Raw genomic sequence first — 9,791 nt, 5'->3', positions numbered from 1 at the left:
AAGCAAAAGCCTCTAAAGATAATCAGACACACAATCAGAATTTCTCACAAGTTAGATAAGAAGAAAATGTCTAAAGAACAGGAATTCAGTGTTCACAATGGTTCAGGTCTGAATGTCTTAACGAAAGCCTTGCTTCAGGGAAGGACCCAGACCATTTTGAGAAGTTTTTATCTTTTAAACAAGGTTCATTTCCTAAGTCATCCAAGAGGCCTGCAGAACCATGAAATGATCTTGGCAATGGAGATTAGGGCAGGCCTTTAAGAACAAACAGCAAGACTGTTAAACCGAATGACTGCTCTTTGAGAAGTGGAGGGAAGTATTTCAGAAGTCAGAGTGATCTCACAGGCATGACCAACAACCTGGTCTTGCAGCATTGGCTGCATCTGGAGGTCAAATGCACCATGAAATGGAAGGTTGCTGAAAGGGCTATACAACCACACAACCAAAGTGCTTTTCATCCTAGTATCTGTCTATCAGCCTTTTACTACATGAGAAAGACCATCTCGGTGCCAATTCCGTTTCAATATTCGGATTTTTTTTTGGAGATTGCAGAGTCAACTCATGAAAAGAAACCAGAAGCCCTGTCTTATACATTGTAACAATGGTGGATACCCATCCTGTTTGAAATTCTGTTATGGATAAGTAACATATGTAAAGGTTTTAAGATGGCACTGTATCAAACGCTGGACACACACAGAATCTAAGACAAAACTTCAAATAATGTGTGTGTGTGTGTGTGTGTGTGTGTGTGTGTGTGATTCCTGTTTTAGAAGATTGCATATGAAATATCATGACCCATCACTTTCCAGAATTCCAAAAGTGTTGTGGATATGCCAAGTTTGTAGACCAAAGAAAAGTACATTATGAGAAAGATGCACAACTTAAAAATATACAAAACCCATTGGTGTTGTGGAATAGAATATTTGTTTTACTATGCAAAGATGTGTTGCATTTGTTTGTGTTACAGAATAATTGTTTAACTATGTAAAGATACGTTACTGTTTCACTTTGTCTGCCTAAGGCAACAGATTGGTCTAATAAAAAGCTGATCAGTTAATAGCTATGCAGAGGAGGGATAAGTGGGGTGGGTGGGCAGGGAGAGAAAAGTGGAGCCAGTCAGCCAGCCAGGGGCCAGCTAGCCAGCAGGGAACCAGAGAGCCAGATGTGGAGGAAGCAGAAAATCAGGATGGACAGTACGGATTTGGGGTGAATGAGCCTCAGTGCAGCACACAGAAATTAACAGAAATGGGTTAAGTTTTTTAAAAAAGCTAGCTAAAAACAAGCATAAGCTAATGTGGAACAGTCACAATTAATAATTAAATCTCCATGTCCTTCTTTGGGAGCTGTTTGATGGCCCAAAGTGAAAGCCTGCTATACATTGGACAATTGAAAAATAATTAAACAATGATGACAGTTTGTAACCAGTGAGGAAGGATGCAAAAATGCATTCACAGGAAGGGTGTCATCTGACACTAAAATTACAATAAGCATCAAACAGGAAAGTAGGGCCTAAATGTTATTGGAAACAAGGATATTGTTTCAGAAGAGAACGTGGATATTTATAAGCAGGCCCATGAATTGTCCTGGAGAATATAACATAAAAGTCAAGCGGACAACTGTAACACTTTTCTAAAATATAATTTATGAGATAATGAAATGCAAGCCTGCTATTCCTTACCTTTCCCAGATGCAAGACTGCCAAAGCTTTATCTGTATGAATTCTGTCAAATATATAGAAAATTAAGAAGTGTGGATGGTTTCATTCTCTAGCAAGTGAAATTTACCAAAGGAAAGAACTTTCAGGATTTGATGTTGATACAAAATTTATTATCAAAATGATGCTTGTAAGCCAAGAACTTCCTGGACAACCAAACATTGTAGTATGATATTAAGATATATCTTTTCCATGACCTTACAAAAATGATGAGAAAGGCTGTCCTTTAATTGGATATGACAAAGCTTTTCCTTAGAGAAGTACAAGGTCTGCTGTATAATGATCATGCTTCCACTCGAAAGAGTCAGATTTGGATGGGTTTTCATTAATTTCAACTGTTTGCATCCTAGAGAAAATCAAGCAGGGACTTCTGAAAAGCCACTCAATGATCTGGACTATCTCTATTACCTAGTCTATTGGCCCAGCATCATCACAGAATATCTCAGTCTTCAACCACAGTAGACACATCAACATCAAGGCCATTAGGAAAGCCACGGGTAACCTCTTGCAGCACCTCCATATTACTGACAAGATATGTCTGTCATAATTAGAAAGTAAGATTGATAATGAGCCACATGAAAATGCTGAAAACCTGTTCCTGAGTAATAAACATTATACAGAGAGTCTGAAGTTTTTAAAGAAGAGTGAGAAGCTGAAAAAGATGCCAAGAAGATAATAAAGCAAGCTAGCTACTGGAAAAGGAGGGATCAAGAAATGTTGTCACCTAGAGCTAACAGAAGACACTCATCTGTAAAAATACAATGGAAAAATATGTATTTGTATTACCCAACGAACTGGCCAATGGCAGAGTGGTGTCACTGAGTGGGATGACTCCATGCCCCAAGGTTCCCAGAGAAAGAGGTAAACCTGCCGCCACAGCCTGCCCTGTTGGGCCGCTGAGCGGCATGGGAGCAGCTTCCATATGCTTGCGCCGTCCCGGAGCTTGCTTTTGAGGTTTAGACTCGGCACTTCTGAGATGATAAAGACAGATCCAGATAAAGAAAAACCTCTAAAGGTTTACACTACATTTAAAATTATATGTGGGCTTGTGAGAGAAAAAGTAACAGGAGGAAATAGAATAGCCGGTTATGGTGGCCAATGCCGGTAGGATTTGCTAAAGGAAGCAGAGGCAGGCGGATTTCCACAGAGAAACCGTCTCAGAAAAAAAAAAAAAAGAAACAAAAGGAGAATAGTAAAAAAGCCACCTAGAGATGAAAAATACACAGAGAATCTGGATACTAAATGCCATACTGCTGTCTTTAGATTGTTTGATTGCCGAGGAAAGAATTACTACTGCTAAAATACATCCGATTATAAATGCTGCTAAATTGATCCAACTTATACATTTTAAAAATGCTTTGACTTCAAAATTTAAGTCTAAGGACAGGCTACTTAGAAATAAAGGTTTTGCTTGTATTTCCACAGAAAATGAAAAGCTGTGGATTCCTTCCAGACTAATATGGTTTGATAAAACAAGACCCCCTGAAGCTGAGATGATACAGACTACAAAAACAAGGACTTCGTCAGGTTTTTATGTTTTATCATGATCCCTATGGTAAATGAACATCGTCCCCAATCAGCAGGAAGCAGTTTAGAAAGAATGACGCCCATATTCCTAAATATTGTTTATAAATATTTGTTTTCATTTAAATGGGGTTAGTTATAAATGATAATGAGCATAGTCAATCTCTTTTTAAAGAAAAAAAGAGGAATAGGATATAGGTATCAATACTTTATTGATACAACTTTAAGGTCAATTATGTGATATGTATATGTCTACTCTTGTTTAGGTATTGTGTTTATACAGATCTTTTACCTATAATAGTCAGAACTTATAATTAGGTTAGTTAGGTTTTCTAGATATAGAGAAGTATTTGAAATGATTAGGTATTCTTCAAACCTTTCAAAGACTTACAGAAATATGGCATTTAAATGGTTTAAGGTTTTTCTTGGCAGTGAGACACAACTGCTCCTGGCACACCAATTATGTCAGAAAGGAGGATGGGCATGGAAGAAACTAGTTATGGAGTTTGCTTTCAACATGGCAAGACTAGCCATTTGGGCAAGAAACTGCTCTTGCCTGGACTGTTTGTTGCTGTAGAAACTGGACATGCAGGACCCACAAGAAAATGACTGCTAAACTTACAAAACTGAAGGGTTCCTGTTAAAATGGAGGAGTGTGCTAGACACACTGTGGCCTATAGGCTGAAGATGGATGCTCCAACGTTACAGAGGAACTTTGGGTGACTGTCCAGGTAGTAAGATGTCCTGTCAATTCTAGAGTTTATATATTACCCTTCTGTGGTCTTTGATAGAGTTGAAGACAGATAGTTATGGTTATAGTTTTCTTCAGTTATTATAAGAGATAAGTTATCCTTCTTTTTATTTAGACAGAAAAGAGGAGATGATGGGGGAAATACTTCTGTGTATGTTTATAAATAAAATACTTGCTTGGCCAATGAGACAGCAGGTTAGGCTGGACTAGGAGTCAAAGAGGATTCTGGGAAATGTAGTAGAGAAGTGATGTTCCAGACAGGAAGTGACATAGCAAGAAGACTCATATTTAAGAAGAGGAAAAAGGAAGTGTCGCTCTCTTTTCCCCTCGGCTCCTGCTCCAGCAGCACGATGTGATTCACCAGCAAGGAGGGACGCCAATAAGGCGTCCAATAAGATAAGTCCCATAAAATATATAGATGTATGGTAATTGACACTGAGCTAACAAATGAGAATCCTAGTCATTGGCCAAGCAGCTTTGTAACTAATACAAGTCTCTCTGTGTATTCCTTTGGGCCTAACTCGGGTGGGCGGCTGGCGTAAAGCTCGCACGTGGCGGTGGGGCTCAGGCGGCTTTTGGCAAAAAGATTTATCGTAACAGCAGAGAAGCAAAGCAGTGCTGAGGATATAGCTCAGTGGTAAAAACACTTTCGCAGTGTTTTCATGAGATAGGCCTCAGATTCAATTCCCAGTACTACCACAAACAAATAATAATAATAGCAAAAGTAGGAGGACTAATAGCAGTATAACAACCAATACCTTTTTTCAAATGACAGATGTACAAAAGGAGCCCTTTGACCACTCAGATGAAAAAAGGACAAAGCCACAGCTGGCACCTCACTGTGAGACTGAAGTAGAAGATGGCAGAAAACATGTATTGAGAACAGTGCCACAACATAAGAATGGGAAGAAAAGACAGAAGAAGAATAAGGGACACTAACTCCTTCAAGAATACTGACTCTTATATGGATGATAATGCAAATAATTGAAATGAAGGCAGCAGATAAAATTCAAATGTAAGTAAAGTACAAGTGAGGATGGCCCAAAGGAAGACAGCAAGATCTGTCTAAATATAGTCAAAACAAAGAGAAAAAGATCAGGTTTAAACTGATTTTACCCACCCTGCCAGAAACACACATAAATGTGGATGGCCAGGTGTAGTAGAAGAGCAGATGATTTCAAATGATAACAGTAGCTGTACTTCCATGGGGTCTGGACATGACTTAAGGACACAGTCAAAATTCTGCTGTCTCAGGATGGAAGCAGAAACGAAAATGCATGTGCACCTCTGATTCCAAGTAACTCACTGGGGAGAATGCAGGTGTAGATTTCATAAAATAGGAGGAGGAGGACGAGGAGGAGGAGGAAGAGGAGGAGGAGGAGGAAGAAGAAGAAGAGAAGAGGAGGAGGAAGAGGAAGAGGAGGATAGTCAACAACAAACAGAAAGGGGAGTGGGAGAATAGCAGAAGAAGGGTGCAGAGAAAAAGGAGAAGAGGGTAAAAGAGATGTGAGGAGGTGAGAAATTTCAGGAAGAAAACACTAAGATGGTGCTAAGTAGGGAAAAACAGAAAGTAGAAATTTCTAAGGAAAAAGACAACCATATGTTTTTAGATGACCATGAAGAGGAAGAGAAGGTGGAAAAAGCATCATCTGACAATGAAGATGATGGAGACAAGCAGTCACAAAGTTAACCAAGTGGAGAGACACTTTCCAAGTCTCATGATAGCTAATCTTGGTTATCATCTTGACACACTTGGGAAGAACCTCAACTGAGAAATTGCCTCTATCATACTGGTCCAAGGCCACACCAATGTGGTCTGTACCATTCCGAAGTAAGTAGGTCAGGACTACATGAGGGATGTAGCTGAGCAAACCAGATTCCAGAAAAACCTCTTTCTTCCTGCTGGCTCAGCAGTAACTTCTGCCCCAAGCAGCTTTCCATTCCTATTGAAACATGCTCCCTAACCAAAGGCCTTCCTCTATCTAATAAGGCTGTCTTTCTTGGTGCTCTGACTCCTTCTTCCATTCTCATTCACATGGTGGTTCATGGCAGCCAGCCTCTTCCTCTCCAAGCACTTCTCTGCCAAATATTTCCATTTCTCTTTTTTTCCCTGCCCTCCAAAACCTGTGGTTTTGGCCTAACCCTGGAATAGCCATTCCCCTCCAATTAAATGCTTGGCCTGAATCTGCATCCAGGGATTTCCAAGTTCTTCCAATGAGATTTTAAGGTCAAAGCCAAGTACCACATTCTCAGTCATTTTAAAGAAACAGTAGTAAGTCTATCTCTCCCCTCCGCCTCAACTGCTGCTATGATGAGCTGTGTTCAATCTTCAGTCTTCCACACTCCTCCTGTAGCCTGCACGGATGCTTGCAGTCACAGCTTTCTCTTTCTGACCGCCCTCAAGCTTCTTTTGTAATTTTTTATTCATTAATTTTTTCATTTAAACTACAATCTTATTTTACATACCAATCCCAGTTCCCTCTCCCTCCAGTCCTTCCATTCCCCCCACTGTCTCCCCAACCCAACCCCACCATCCATTCCTCAGAGAGGGTGAAGCCTCCCATGGAGGATGATCAAAGTCTGTCTTATGGGGGGAGGAAGGGAGGAGGAAAAGGAGGGAAGTAGGGGAGGGGAAGAACATGAGGGATCAGGAAGGTCGAGTTGGGATAACAAAGAAGGAGAGCAAGGAAAGAGATACTTTGATGGAGGGAGCCTTTATAGGTTTAAAGAGAAATCTAGCACTAGGGAAATGTCCAGAGATCTACAAGGATGACCCCAACTAACAATCTAAGCAGTGGTTGAGAGGCTACCTTAAATACCCTTCACCAATAATGAGATTGATGACTACCTGATATCCCATCCTAGAGCCTTCATCCAGTAGCTGATGGAAGCAGAAGCAGACACCCACAGCTAAGCACTGAGCAGAACTCCTGGAATCCAGTTGTACAGAGGGAGGAGTGATGAGCAAAGGGGTCAAGACCAGACTGGGGAAACCCACAGACACACTCAAGGTTGTTATCCCAAAAGGCAATATAGCTTTCAGCAAAAAGGCAACAGATAAGGTACTCTTTGGTGGGGGCTGGGGCTGGGGCTGTTAACTGACTAAACCAACTCCCATACTTCCCAGTCTTATGCACTGAAAATATACTCATTAGTACATAGCCCAGTTAAACAAGTTTCAAACAACCTTCTGTCCTTTCAATGATGTGATGTTATCATGTTATTTTATTATGTTCCTGTTTTGTTTATGGACTGTAGCTAAATGTTACTTGTATGTAAACTGCATTAATGTTCCAAAGAATCTGAGGCTATCATTAAGATTATGCCTGATTTTAAGGTGTGTGTACGTGTAAATGATGTATATTTAATTATCTTAAGGTGATTCAAGATTTTATGACTTTATATACAGTTCTCGTACCAGAGTATTTAAAATGGTCATCATGCTCTGAACATTTGGGATACAATGCACATGATTTTGATGTTTCAAATAATATTTGTTAAGCTTTAATTTTAAAATATAATTGGTTTTTAAATTTATATACAAAATAGCCTAGTAAAAATTAAAATATTAACTATAGCTTATAGTTATTTTAAAATGCTTTTACATAAAATATTTTTACATAAAAATTTAGAAAGGATTGCTATAAAATAGTTTTAAATCAATTAATTATAACATTTAAGGTCAAAATAATGTTAGATCTATGCAAAACTGATGCCTGATACTTTATTTACAACAACAAGGTTTGCTTAAATATTGGTGTACTCTTAGTAACGTTTACTGAATCTTTGCAGTGTTTACAAAAAATGTTTCAAATAAACAAGAATTTTGTAGTATTCCTTTGTTAATGAGATATCTAGAAAGTTATGATAAGATTATTTCAAATGTTCTTTCTATTTTTTTCTAATGGGTAAATTAGATAGGTATTACAGATCTTATTTTATTGAACAAAAAACTCAATTGTATTTAAATTTTGCCTCGTTTTAAAAATGCTCATGGTCCCATGTTCACTCCTCTAGGTTCATAATTAAATAAACAATTGCCACTAATAACTTGTGGCTCCTTCCTACCTAAAACAAAAGGATTGTTCTTTTATCTGTCGTTTTTCATAAGATATTTAAATTTTTACTTTGTTATTCCTCAGGGATAGAAATTAGTGATTTTAACTCTGATAAACCTATAGATAAATACATTATTAGATCCTCCTGGTATAGCTCCCCCACCCCAACCACTATCTCAGTTAAACTGCTCTGCAGGTCCTTTTTCTTTTTTCTCCCAAGAAATAATTTTTTATTAGTTCAAATAAGAAACAAGTCTACTTCACATGTCAATCCCTTCTCCCTCCCGTGCTCTCCCACCCCGCACCAGCCCCCCCACCCACCCCATCCCCCCTCTGTTCCCCAGGGAGGGTAAGGCCCTCAAAGGGGGATCCCCAAAGTCTGTGATATCATCCTGGACAGGGCCTAGGCCCTCCTCCATATGCCCAGGCTGAGAGAGCATTCCTCCATGTAGAATGGGCTCCAAAAGTCCTTTCTTACACTATGGATAAATGCTGATCCACTACCAGGGTTCCAGAGTTCAGCTCAGTGTTTAACTGTGGATGTCTGCCTCTGCTTCCATCAGACACTGGATGAAGGCTCTAGGATGGCATGTAAGGTAGTCAACAGTCTCATTATAGGGTAAGGACATTTAGTGTAGTCTCTCCACTATTGCTTAGATTGTCAGTTGGTGTCATCCTTGTAGATCTCTGGAAATCTCCTTAGTGCCACATCTCTCCTCAAACCTATAATGGCTCCCTCTGTTATGGTATCTCTCATCCTGCTCTCCTCTATTCTTCCCCCGACTCAAACTTCCCGCTCCCCCATTTCCTCCTCTTCCCTTCTCTTCTCCCCCTCTCATTCTCCCAACTCCCTTTCCCCTACCCTCATGCTCCCAATTAGCTCAGTATATCATGTCCCTTTCCCCTTCTCCAGAGTCCAAGTATTCTTCTCTTAGAGTCCTCCTTGTTTCCTAGTTCATTTGGTGATGTGGATGGATAGTAGGCTGGTAATCCTCTGCTCTGTGTCTAAAATTCATACATGAGTGAGTATATACCATGTTTGTCTTTTTGTGACTGGGTTAGCTCACTCAGGATGGCTTCTTCTAGTTTCCTCCATTTGCCTGCTTTTTTCTGCTGAGTAGTACCCCATTATGTAAATGTACCACATTTTCTCTATCCATTCTTCAGTTGAGGGGCATCTAGGTTGCTTCCAGGTTCTGGCTATTACAAACAACGCTGCTATGAACATATGTCCTTGTTGTATGAATGTGTATTCGTTGGGTATATATGCCCAAGAGAGGAATTACTGGATCTTGAGGTAGACTGATTCCCATTTTTGGAGGTTCTTAAACTCTTCTAATATAAATCAGAGTATCTGTCTCCATCTTCTGTCTTTGTTTCTTTAAGACATATTGATTTTGTTATTTTAATATTAAATATACTACTACAAAGTTATATTTGTGTGACAGACTAATGTCAAGTAGCTATACCTGTGTTGGTAAAACATGTTATAAATGAAAAGAGTTAAAATGTTACAAGTCCAGACTCAAAAGGGCTTTGAACTATCTGAGCCTTTTCTTTCATTGAAAATATCTTTTTCATGCACTATGGTCCCATCTTAACCTCTTTAATAGACAGGCTCTTATTTTCCTGTGGATATGGCATTGTTATAACCCCAATACAAAAATCTTCTTAAGGGGACTGACTTTAAAGAGATTTATAATAACTATAAAGCTGTTTTGTACTCTTAGATACCTTGCATAAA

General features: G+C 39.2%; 1 long non-coding RNA gene across 1 annotated transcript; it reads left to right on the top strand.

Annotated features, from left to right (window-relative positions):
- Positions 1–4,517: 4,517 nt before the first annotated feature.
- Positions 4,518–8,039, top strand: LOC103159189. The gene is made up of 3 exons (XR_003488431.2): positions 4,518–5,004; positions 5,600–5,820; positions 6,855–8,039. It is a non-coding gene; the product is annotated as an uncharacterized LOC103159189 (long non-coding RNA).
- Positions 8,040–9,791: the final 1,752 nt, after the last annotated feature.

This window comes from Cricetulus griseus, chromosome X (genome assembly GCF_003668045.3).
Source record: "Cricetulus griseus strain 17A/GY chromosome X, alternate assembly CriGri-PICRH-1.0, whole genome shotgun sequence".
Taxonomy (NCBI): domain Eukaryota; kingdom Metazoa; phylum Chordata; class Mammalia; order Rodentia; family Cricetidae; genus Cricetulus; species Cricetulus griseus.
The sequence above is the reverse complement of the archived record's forward strand: the minus strand, read 5'-3'. Positions and strand labels throughout refer to the sequence as shown.